Below are 10,083 nucleotides of genomic sequence, written 5' to 3'. Positions count from 1 at the left end.
CTAGCTCTAGTTACAAACATCGTTTTGGGCAATGGATTTCTGGTAAAAGTTAGATAGCGAGCCGAGTTTACCCAGCCAAAGTTTTGTTGCCGCGAATGAATGCATGTTAATGCTTTGACTTGTTTGATTTAATTATCAAGAATGAGTAACATTTTCGTTTTATTGTTACATATTTTCTCATTATGGGGTAACTTAATTTAACTATTAAGTACATGGATGACCATGAGAGAAGAAAATGATTTTAAGTTCAAAGTATGGTATGAAGTACCAATGTTATAAACAACACTTTGGTTCTTACGGGATCATTTTGTATAAATGGAAATTTGATTCGTGAGTCGGCGCTCCAAATTAAGTTTAGGAGAGGTCTGTCACAACTGAATCATTTGTCATTAGAAAATATTTTTGTTCATAATGGTCAAAACATTCATATTTTGTTAATGCTTAATATGAATCATATAAAAAAAAGGATTGACCATGTAAAATAATGGACAATTTTATATCAATATGACTGAAACTGACATGTGTATTTTAGTTTCTATAGTCAATATGGTTAAAAATAATCAAAGAGAATGATGGGTTTTGATGCCACAAACAATATCATGTAATGATATGTATATTTGCTAAAAGCAAAAATATGTTTTGGAAAAATTCAAAGCATATACAAGTTGCATTTATAAATCAACATGAGAGAACTATGAAAATAGTTTTATCTAAAATGTGAATTTATGAGAATGAAATACATTTTTTTTTTAAAAGAAAATTTTAATATTTTTGAAATTGCTTTTATTCATTGAAATCTAAAGGAGTTGTAGATTATGTTTTCTAAACTCTTAAGAGATGTTGAAAAAAAAAATATTCATTTTTTTGAGCTATCTCAAGAAATGTGGGGGAAGTTTTGCTTACAATATAAAATCGTTGGCAAGAGGCCAAATGAACTTAGTGATAGTTATCACAATATGATTTAAAAAAAAACAGTGTCATACACTGAGTTTTGTGTATGATGGTTAACTGTATCTTAAAAAAAATGACAAAAATCATTAGACAATTGATCTCGACTAATCTCAAAAGATTATGTTCACTGTGATGACAATTTAGGATCCTTTTATTAAAAGTGTGTCATGAGATCAAATTGTTGTACATCAAAAGGAATGAATAGCCTGTGAATTAAGATGAGGTTTGGCGGTAACTCTACCTAACTGACTGAAGATCCCAAGAAATGAGTTCAAAGAGACAACTAAGTCAAACCAAATCTGCCCAAAGCATTGTAAGACTTCGGTCTATACCCAATTCCTATGATGATTAAACAGTGCTACATGTAAGGAATAGAGGATAAGCATTAGCTTTTAATGATTTGTATCCATTGTTTTGAGATATGAATGGAGTAGTACATGATACTCCTCTGAACAAAACTAATGCCAAATCACCTTGTGAGTGTGAAATGAGACCGTTTCTAGGAGTATGAAGGAAAGACTATATTCTCCAAGTTCACTCATGATTAACAAGAACTGTTCACGGCCAAAATGAACACAACATAGAACCTAGTTCTGTGAGAGAATGAAGATGTGTTATAGCTATGGTCTAGGTTTACACCAAAGCATGGGAGGTTCAAGACATCATGGCCACCTCCTGGCCGAGTAAATCCGATAGCTATTAACAATGACTGGTTCAAGACTGAAAAATTGCTACCAACTCATCATGCACTGGATTTTTCGTTTGTACTCTCAAAAGTCCTTAGTTGAGTCTTGTCGAGTCTTGTCTAGGAAGTCAAGTCTGTCGAGTCGTCTAGTGTCTAGAGTCATTTCTATTCATGTGAGGGATTGTTGGAACTATTTTTTGAACATTATGAATAGTGTAGTCATATGTCAAAAATGAAGTTTTATTTGAATGAGATATGGAGGTTTAATGTGTGTGATTTGAGAACCTTGTATAAAGTAGCAAATACACACATTGGATATTTGAACTTGGATTTGGGTTTTTTGATTTGTTAGTTGGACTTCACATTCATTAACTTAATCTTATAAACCAAATATATGCTGATCTTTTATATTGATAAAATATTTAAAAAAAATCCATTTTAAAGTATGCTATTTAGTTTGAATTGGTCAAACAATAATAACTTTACTCTTTAATTTCTTGGTTAAAATGTGTAATAAATTCAAATAATAATTGACAAGAATTTAAAACTCCATTAGTGCACCATGAAGGTTTCATTTTTGTGTTGAAAAATGAAACTTGTGATTTTCATTATTTTTCTATAAAATGGCTTGTTAGCATTATAAATACACACAGAAACACCAAAAGAAAAGTTACATTCTCCTACTTTGAATAATCATGTTAGTATTTTTTATTTTTTTTTGTGTCTGAGAGTGCAACACAAAGTTAGGTTCGACAGATTTTGTTTTTCGGTGATGGTAAATAGAAACATATGCAGTTATATTTTGGGAATCTGAGCGCTATGAGATCGTCACACTACGGGGCGTTTAAATATTTAAGGAAAGAGAGTAACCCTCTCGACTCTGCAATTCTTCTTTATTCGTTTATTTTGGTATTGTATTTTTATTTTATATTCTTATTATTATTAATACAAATATCGGTTGTTTCCATTGTAGTAAAATAAAGTTCCTATACTTTGTTTCTTACGCTTCCTTGAAGCTGTTATCCAAAGCATGATACCAGACAATGAGACAAACAATACAACCAAACAACTCTAACCACAGTGACAGTGAGCATCTATTTCATCATGTTTATAACTACAACAATTACCAATCCCACTTTTATTCATAAAACCTAGATATAAAACTAAGTTGTGTTTTAATTTCTTGTCTGGCTATACCAGCCAAAGACACTGCCAAAAATTAAAATCAAGACTAAAAAAAGATGAGAACTAGTAAGTAGTAACCAAACAAAGAGAAAACCTATAAAAGCCGAAATAAGTGCATTACTCTGAAGGTTTGGTTTTGGTTAAGAGATTAGGAAAATAGAAAGAACCAATTGATTTGCTGGAGGACCATGTGGATGTGTATCAAAAGTAACTCAAACAACTTATGAAACTCATGATGTGCGTGGTCGTAAGTAAACCAAAACTATTTTAATTTCTTCAATATTTTATTGTATAAAAAGACAACGATTACCCGGAATTGTAAAGAGAATGCCAATGTCTTGTACGTAGATAGGCTTCGACTAGTCAAACTATTATCTGCAGTGATTGTTTAAGAACTTGGGTTAACTTTTCAACAGTGATTGTTTAAGAAAGAGTGTTGATCTGCTATTGTTTTGATGGATTACTCCAGGGTTTCTAGGGTTTATCAACATCATAATGGTGTGCGTTTAATAAGTAACTAGACCTTGACCTACACAACCGTGTGGGTGTTATTTTTTATACTTCACAGTTATGGTTATTCATATGTTTTGATTTTTTTAAAAAATTATATTAGTTGATGAAATGTCTTATTGATGTTTAAACAACTAAGTCTAAATAAATAATTTGGAATTTGGAGTTTTTTTTATAATTTACCATTTTCAAGTATATTTTTTTATGAAGCATACAATTTGGATAATTTTTGTATATTAATACATATATGCTAATAAAGACAAAATTTTCATAGTTTTGGATTTGATATTTTTTTATATAGATCATAATTTATTTTATATTAGTTATAACACTTGTAATATTTGATTTCTTGTCTGGCGATACCAGCCAAAGACACTGCCAAATTAAAATCAAGACAAAAAAAGGATATTGAGAACTAGTAAGTAGTAACCAAACAAAGAGAAGACCTTTAAAAGCCGAGATAAGTGCATTACTGTAAAGGTTTGGTTTTGGTTAAGAAATTAGAAAAATAGAAAGAACCAATCGATGTATTGGAGGACCATGTGGATGCGCATCAAAAGTAACACAAGCAACTTATGAAACTCATGATGTGCGTGGTCGTAAGTAAACCAAAACTATTTTAATTTCTTCAATATTTTCTTGTATAAAAAGAAAATGATTACTCGGAAGTGTAAAAAGAATGCCAATGTCTTGTACGTAGATAGGCTTCGACTTGTCAAACTATTATATGCAGCTCATTGGATGCTCAGTATCATGTACTCATTATTAAAAGCATCTACCTGATCAGAACTTGCGAGTGCAACCCATATTTGGTTATGGTTTCCATTATCCTCACAGGTTTTGGATTGGAAAAGTAGATGAAACTGAAAGCGTATTATACAACTTATTTTAAATAAAATATTTATTTGTAACGGTTCTTAGAGCATCCGCAGTGGTGTTATCCAAAGAGGAGTCCTTAGAAAAAGTGTATTTTGATTTTTTAGGTATTATTTTTTTTTCTTTTTCAGATAAAAAAAAATATATCAACCAATCGCGGGTCGCCAGATGTCGTGGGGATCCGCAAATAGTGCAAGGATTCATTAAGAAATAGTCCTTATTTAAGAATTTTAAGGATTGAATCTTTAGCTTTTGGTGAGGTCCACTGATTATTTAATTATTTTTTCCCTAAGGACTCCCATTGCAGATGCTCTTAGAGCATGATTATCGGGTGAGGGTTTCTAAATTTTTTTTTTTTTTGGTTATATCTGATTTAAAAAAAAAAAATTAAAACAGAACCAATCGCGAGCCGCCACGTGTCGTGGGGCCCGCAAAACAGTGTAACAAACTGGCCAAGAGCGATCCGTAACTAGGAACTTTGGGGACCGTTTTTTCAAAAAAAACGTGGGGCCCACACCCTTATTTGATGCAGTAACCCATTTTGGGTTTCCACGATAAAGGTGCTCTTACATACAAACTTACTTAAAATTGAAGTGAGTGGAACCCATTCCATTTTGCTTCCGCCCCTTCAAAACAGTGTAACAAACTGGCCAAGAGCGATCCGTAACTGGGAACTTTGGGGACCCTTTTTTCAAAAAAACGTGGGGCCCACACCCTTATTTGATGCAGTAACCCATTTTGGGTTTCCACGATAAAGGTGCTCTTACATACAAACTTACTTAAAATTGAAGTGAGTGGAACCCATTCCATTTTGCTTCCGCCCCTTCAAAACAGTGTAACAACCCGCTTTTTCTGAGCCATTCCCACGTTTACTGTAACATATTGTTGAATCTGAGTTTGGTCAGGTTTCACTAGGCATGGGCATTTAAACCTGGATCCGAAAACCCGAACCGGAATCGACCCAAAACTATCCGACCTGGAACCAGACCGAAAATTTACAAGTACCTTCTGGGTCTAAATTTTTTTTACCCGAAAGAACCGGAACCGAAAGGAACCGAAAGGAACCGACCCGAATAGACCCAGACCCGAAAAGAACCGACCCGAATAGACCCGACCCGATAAGAACCGATTTGTACCCAACTTAAAAACATGTATATCTAAAACTATGATGTTTTTGTGTTCTATTTAATATATATTATTTTATGATTTAGTTGAAATATCTTTTGCTAACAACATTTGTTATTATTTTGTAACATTTTTAAGGTAATATGAAGCTTTAAAATGTAAAATTTAGAGTATGAAAATGTTTTATTTTAATTATTAATAGTTTCATTTAAGTTATTTTGTAAACTTTTAGATATATATGACAAATATCAACTAAATTTGATGGAATTGGGTATGTCATGTCCTTGTCAGATCTTAAATACCCGGACCCGATATGGACACGAAAAATTACGGGTATTTTATGGATATTTTAATCATAGACCCGAACCGACCCGGACACGAGAAGAACCTACCCGAACCCGAACCGAAAATTTCTAAGTACCTATTGGGTCTAAATATTTAGGACCGAAAGACCCGGACCCGAAAAGAACCGGCCCAAACCCGACTCGAAGACCCGAACGCGCAAGCCTAAGCTTCACTAAGAAGAACAAAACTCGATTGTGGGTTATTTTAAAGACGTTTTATTGATCTGATGAGAGGGAAGTTACAATAAGTGTTTAAACAAGAGAGAAAAGTGACAACACTCGGTGAGCTTGTGCAGGAAATTGCAAGTCGGTGTGATAAAGCTAAAATAGAAGAAATCCTAATTTTCTAACCCTCAATCTATGTGGTTGAATTTGGATCTCCCCTTTCTTGTTTCCCTTGTCTCCCTTTTATACAAGAACCCCTCATCTGTTTGCCCTATGTTGGTTTAACCTAATGAGCTGTGCAGAGCTTAGCGGGCTGAGTAATTGGCCCGAGTCTTTAGGGCCGTGATTCTAGTCGCCGAGCTAAGCAGACGAGTTCGTATGCCGAGCTTGTGGCACATGAGTTGTCGTGCCGAGCTGGCGAACTGAGCTTGTGGTGCTGAATTAAGCCGAGTTGAGCCGACTTCGTGGGCCAAGTTCTTTATTCGACATGTCTTGTGAAGTGATGTAACCCATCTCCAACAGTAAGTCCCCCTCAAGTTCCCTTGTGAGAGATTCAGTTGATCTCAGTGAATTTGTGAGAATGGGTCTGGAGAATGAAGAACTCAATCAGGGGCTGTTGCCTTAGGAATGTGCTCAGGAGTAAATGTGGTTGAACGATACCATTAACTCGGCAAATCCGTCTAAGTGAATTATGACAAGTGTGTTTGTCGTTCACTTGGCAAGTCCGTCTAAATAAATCATGACAAGTAATTTTTTCGTTCACTGGGTGAAGCCGTCTGAGTGAATCATGATAAGTATGTTTGTCGTTAACTCGAGAGAATTCATGCCTTAGGAAAATTTGGTGCGATGGGAATAGTTGGTGAGATTGTCTTTTATTCGGCGAGGCGATCTTTCTCGACAAGAATTGAAGTCCTTTGTAACCTGGTTTAACCTAGTTTAATATGGTTCCAGTCTAATTTGGATTCAGGTATTGTCGATCATTGTTTGATTTAAGTGGTATGACCATACAATCTGCTTGAAACTCAATCTCCTAAAACTGCCACGTAAACTTCTCAATCTTCCCACAAACTTCGATCTTACTCCCATCTGCTACTGAAACTCTTGTTCTTCTTGTGGCTTTTAATGGACATCCCAACTTCTCTGCAACATTTTTATCAATGAAGTTGTGTGTAGAACCAGAATAATTAGCAAATACAAAGTTTTCTTCCCCTGAACTCCTATGACTTTCATTGTTGTATAGTCAGAAACTCCTGAAACTGCATTGACCGAAATGTGAGCTATATCACCCACCTCCTCCCTTTCAGAATCATCGACCTCTTCTGTAGTGGCTCTCTGATCTTGCTCATCATACTCAAGCATGCAAAGTTGAGTTGTTTTGTGCTTCAAATAATGATCAGGAGTGTACTTTTCATCGCACTAATAACACAAGCCTTGGGACCTCTTTTCACTCATCTCAGCACTCGTCAAGGACTTGCGTAATGGAGGGTTGTTACCTTCAGAATTTTACCAACCTTCCTTCTGTTTACCTAACACCCCTCTCATTTTATTTTCTTGACTTAGTTGTTTCGTGTTGTTCCAACCATTCATTCCTTGTTTCCTCGGTTGTGCTTTTTCATATAATCTCCAAAGCACTAAACACTCACGAGTAGTTTTGAGGATGAAACATACGAATTTGCATTTGTGTATCCATATGAAGACCTGCTAAGTATGCACTTAACAGATACTCCTCTGACATCTATAATCAAGCTCTTATCACTTCAAATTTTGCATGATACTCCGCGATTCCTTTCACTTCCCTCAACTCCTTCAACTCAGCTGTTGGATCATCCAAGACTTCTTCAAACCTATAACGAATCAAGTTCTTGTAAACTCTCCAACTCCTTAATAACACTTGGGCCACATCCTCATGCACCATCGCTTGATGCCAAGACGAAGCAAGTCCATCGGAATGGATCGATGCTATTCCAACCTTTGAATCGTCAGGTGTATTATCAATCATAAAAACTATCCTGCTTTCCCAAACTATTCCATGACTTTCTCACCATCGAATCGCTGAAAATCAATCTTAGACATCCTCAACATTCCGTTATAGTTCGATTGATTACCTCCTTGACGATAATGTTGATTCACATCGTTCTTCTCCTCGTTCATCGAAGATCCATTGTTGTTTTGATTATATGTCATCAACCAAAAATCTTCTACCATATCCGCAATACTCTTCTCCGTCTACTTGCTTTGGATCGTAAATGCTTTTTCCAGAGCTTCGAATCGGCTGTCTACGTCATCCTCTGTATCAGGGACTATCGTCTTCCTCAAAGTTTGTGATCTCGTTTCTACCATGGAAATCCCTTCAAAACTTCACTTTCCGAGGAAATATTAGCTTTTGATACCACTTGATAGAGGAATAATATGCGCTTTCTCTACGAATCCAACTAGATACTCATAAAGCACCTAATCAGTAGCTCAGCTGCAAAAGGTTATGGATTAAGAAGAACCTTTCCCAAGTATGAACCAAGAGGTTTCTCAGAGATGTATTAGACTCAAGAATTGTTTCACAAAATATCTGAATGAATCTAAAGAAAGTGAACAACACTATGTTTGTACATGATTCTTTCTAACTAACAAATGGTGACTCCAATCGTAATACGCCACGTGTCAGCCACTTCCTCCTTCATTCAGTTACGATAACAACCTCCTCGCTCCAATATCCTTCTGCCACTTGTAAATGACTGTCGTTAGATTATTCATGTAACAACATACATAAGCAAAACTAAGGTGTAATTAGTTTCTGACACAAGAAAAAAACAAACCAGTGTAAGTTACATCGATCCTCGTTAAATGAAGAAGATGTCCAATCTTCCAAAGGATTTGGTGGAGAAGGTTCTCTATAGAATTCCGCTTTCATCTCTGAGAACTGTCAGATCTACTTGCAGAGAGTGGAACTCTTTATCTAAACGTGGGAGCTTTGAAAAGAAGCACCTAGGTCAAAAAAAAGTAGCAGCAGCAGAGGAGTTTATGGTGGTCATGATGGATTGTAAGGTTTATTTGCTGAGAGTCGATCTCCAGAATGTTGAATCATGTCTAAAGCATGAAGGTAGACTTATTAGCCAGGCAATGAAGTCGATGTATCTCAAGTCTTTCACTGCGATGGTTTATTGCTATGCATCACTAAGGATAACGCTAGCCTCATTGTTTGGAACTCGTTTTGGGGGCATACTCGACGGATCGAGGCCCACACATAATTATCACAGATAAGATTTGTATTCGTATGCTTCGGATACTACCAGCGTAGCAAATCCCACAAAATATTGAGGTTTATTGATTTTAAAGATTTTTACTCTCCTGCTTTTGCTGAGTTCAAAATTTACGATTTCAACACTGATTCATGAAAGTTTCTTGATGTCACTCCTGAATGGAGGGTAGATTATAAGCACCACGGTGTGTCTCTTAAGGGAGATATGTATTGGTTTGCTAAAGAGAAGTCTTCAGGCGATTGTTTGTGTCTCTTAAGGGAGATATGTATTGGTTTGCTAAAGAGAAGTCTTCAGGCGATTGTTTCTTAGTCTGTTTGATTTCACAAGAGAGACATTTGGGCCATCTTTGCCTCTTATGTTTGAGTTTCATGAAATGCAAGATACTTTGAGCTTATCTAGTGTTATAGAAGAGCAGCTTTCAGTTTTATTTCAGCCGTGGGATACATTATGGATGGAGATATGGATAACAACTAAGATTGAGCCCAATGGTGTCGTGTAACCGCAGAGTGTTCTTATCTGTGGATATAAGAAATTTCATTGCTCCCTAGTTTCAGTTTGCATTAGGAAGTTTCTTCATTGACGCGGAGAAGAAAGTGGCGGTGGTTTTTGATAAAAACAATAAATTTACATTGACCACTAGCACCACTCGCAACACAGCTTTGGAGTGGATGGATCCCTGAAAGAAGTGGATCTCGGAGTAGGAGCATACAAATATTGTTACCCACTTGTGTGTTCTTATGTTTCGAAGTTTAGTGCAACTTCATTAGTCGACGTATAATCTATTGCTTGCATATCTAATTTTTCTTGTCTGACTTTGTTTGTTTTCTCTTTTGTCATCGTTCTTTGAACAAGATTATTAAGTTGTTCAATAAATATTTATTTGTTTCTGGTACTTATGTTTTCTTTGCCAGTATATATTTTGAATTTGTTTCACTGCGACGTGTGGGCACCCAAATGGTGCTCAGGCTCCTTCTGCAACCGGTCATCA

General features: G+C 35.8%; 1 pseudogene; it reads left to right on the top strand.

The window, feature by feature from the left end:
• Positions 1 to 8,679: 8,679 nt before the first annotated feature.
• LOC106302585 lies at positions 8,680 to 9,873 on the top strand (annotated as a pseudogene).
• Positions 9,874 to 10,083: the final 210 nt, after the last annotated feature.

This window comes from Brassica oleracea, chromosome C7, assembly GCF_000695525.1.
Source record: "Brassica oleracea var. oleracea cultivar TO1000 chromosome C7, BOL, whole genome shotgun sequence".
In the NCBI taxonomy this organism is placed as follows: Eukaryota; Viridiplantae; Streptophyta; class Magnoliopsida; order Brassicales; family Brassicaceae; genus Brassica; species Brassica oleracea.
Note: the sequence above shows the minus strand (reverse complement) of the source record. Positions and strands in the feature narration are given on the sequence as shown.